The 2,398-nt window shown below is 29.0% G+C and overlaps 1 long non-coding RNA gene across 2 annotated transcripts; it reads right to left on the bottom strand.

Annotated features, from left to right (window-relative positions):
* Positions 1–273: 273 nt before the first annotated feature.
* On the bottom strand, positions 274–1,111 carry LOC110621820. Of its 2 annotated transcripts, XR_002489026.2 has the most exons (3): positions 865–1,108; positions 589–716; positions 274–510 (listed from the first exon to the last, which is right to left on the bottom strand). It is a non-coding gene; the product is annotated as an uncharacterized LOC110621820 (long non-coding RNA). The 2 variants fall into 2 exon arrangements; XR_006351798.1 differs by having other exon boundaries at positions 274–716; positions 865–1,111.
* Between the last annotated feature and the right edge of the window lie 1,287 nt (positions 1,112–2,398).

The raw sequence follows: 2,398 nt of genomic DNA, 5'->3' as shown, positions 1-2,398 counted from the left end.
GCTTTGGTTTGGTTGATTTCGGCACTTCGGACTCATCCCGGGTTCGATGATAGATCTCCTCCTGATAGAGTTAAATCTAGGTTTAGGAGTAATAATTGTCTCACCCAAAAAAATCCAATTTATTTAAAAAATTTATTTTACTATTTTTAATCCCATAATTTTTAAAAATAATTTTTAATTATAAATTAAATAAAATTTCAATTTTATTTATTTAAATAGTTTCGTATCTATTTTTTATTTTTTATTTTTTAATTCCAAATTACAATTAATTGTGACTTAACAAAGAGATAAATATCCATTGAATTGTTGGAGAAGTGCAAAGCTCAAACCAGCATGAAAACACGAAGACCATAGCAACCCACTTAGTCTTAAAAAGACCTGGTCAAGGCTCACAAGCAGAAGGAAAATCCCAAGTTAAACGGGTGCTTCTACCCAAGAAGACGATCTAGAAAACAGAAGATAACCTCTTCTCCTTTAACCTTGAACCTCTTGGAACCTCCTAATGCGAAGCTAATAAAGACAAAGAAAGCATATCAGAGAAGTCTCCTAACCAGCACCATGCAAGGCTACAAAAGCACAAGAAGAGACCTCCAGAGAAAAAACTGTAACTTTAAACTTGGACAAAAAGCTTATCACAATGAACATGGGGCCAGAGAGCGGTAATGTCCCTAAGCATCACCATCTTTAAGTGCTCACAGAGAGCGGTCCACAAGAACCTACAAGAACACAGGTAACAGTAAACACATACTCAAAACCACAAGAGGAACAATAGAAATATCACAAATTTTGCTAAAGAAACCCTTTTTGTTAGTGCTCCAGATCTGGAAACATCCAAAAACAACAAAACTAGAAAAGTATTTATACTCCAAATGGAAGAGGGTAGCCCACTATCCAGTTGGGAGATGCCTCCTCTTGTCTGGAAAGAATAGAAATAGGCCTCCAAGAAGTAGAAAATGGCTCATGAAGAAGAAGAAATGAAGAACTGAAAGGAGAGAAAAAATATACGGGCTTACTTCCAATCTCACACTCACATGGCATTAATGCCATGTTTGAATTGAATGAAAATAAGAGAAAAAAAAATTAGAAGAAAAAATATAAATTCTTGTTTTCTTATTTATTTTAAATATGGGAAATTATAAAATTATACTTGTTTGAGATCAGCCGCTATTTCATGGCAAAAATGTTATTATAATATTAAATCAACTAGTCTAATTTGATTATATTTTTAATTAACATTATTTAATCTTAAGTAGACATTTATTTTCTAAAATTTACTATTTTAAAGCATTGACAATAAATCTGCACTATCAAAAATAGTAGTTTAGAAAAATATTTTTTTAAAAAAATCTATATTATCATGCAGAAGATTGGCAGTTACTAATTTATTTCTTCATTAATTTTAATTATAATTATTTTATTATTTAAAATATGTGATTTAAAAAATTATTAATTAATTTTTCAGTTTATAAAAAGTTTAATAAATAATTTTTTATATAAAAAATATTTTAATTTTTTTAAAATATTTTAATATATTTTTTAAATTAATAAAATTTTTCATAATATAAAAATTAAATATTAAAATTTTTTTAATTTTATAAGAAGAGGCGACCCTACTAGAGAGCAGTCCTATGCCTAATATTGTGGTGTTTCATAGGCAAACGTGGTTTTGAGAAGGACCACCTTCTATAAAAGAAATTGCAATGGTAGGATTGAGGGAGGGGGAGGTTCATGCAGAAGGAAGGACGAGAAATAGATTGGACTTGTAGTCCTTTACCCCATCATTTAATTTTTCACTAGCCTTTGTACAATCCAATCATTCAATGCTCTGCCTCTTATATTTATCCTTCATAAAAGGATAAGAACAAAGTTCACTATTCTTTCTTGAATTCTTTTATTTATATTTCATAAATAAAGTTTACCAAAATTTCATTTGTGGGTTTTCTTCTGCAAGTTTTATCTGGTACAGAAATGTTTCCCCATAATCATATAACACCATTAATAGCTATGTGTTTGATTCATGCTATAGCAACCAATTCAAATAATAATATAAAATAATGCATAATTTATTTATTTTTAATTAATAAATTACTATAATTTAGCATAAGGATATAAATTATATAATATTATATGTAATATTCCCATTATTTTTTATTTATAAAAAAGTTCATGCAGTTAATATATGCAATAACCAATGTACAATAAATTCCATACTTGGAATGCGAGAAGGAATAAATACCCTCTGGCTCACATTTTTTCCCCTCTCAAGCATCTGTCAGAAGATTTTTTTTTTTTTTTTTTTAAAAAAAAGAAAAGGGAGAGGGAAGGATTCTATTCCAGGCTTCCACCACATTGATGGGGATTGAAGCTTGTTGAAAAGAGTGCCAAAGTAATGTAAGAA

Source organism: Manihot esculenta, chromosome 8 (assembly GCF_001659605.2).
Source record: "Manihot esculenta cultivar AM560-2 chromosome 8, M.esculenta_v8, whole genome shotgun sequence".
Classification (NCBI taxonomy): domain Eukaryota; kingdom Viridiplantae; phylum Streptophyta; class Magnoliopsida; order Malpighiales; family Euphorbiaceae; genus Manihot; species Manihot esculenta.
The sequence above is the reverse complement of the archived record's forward strand: the minus strand, read 5'-3'. Positions and strand labels throughout refer to the sequence as shown.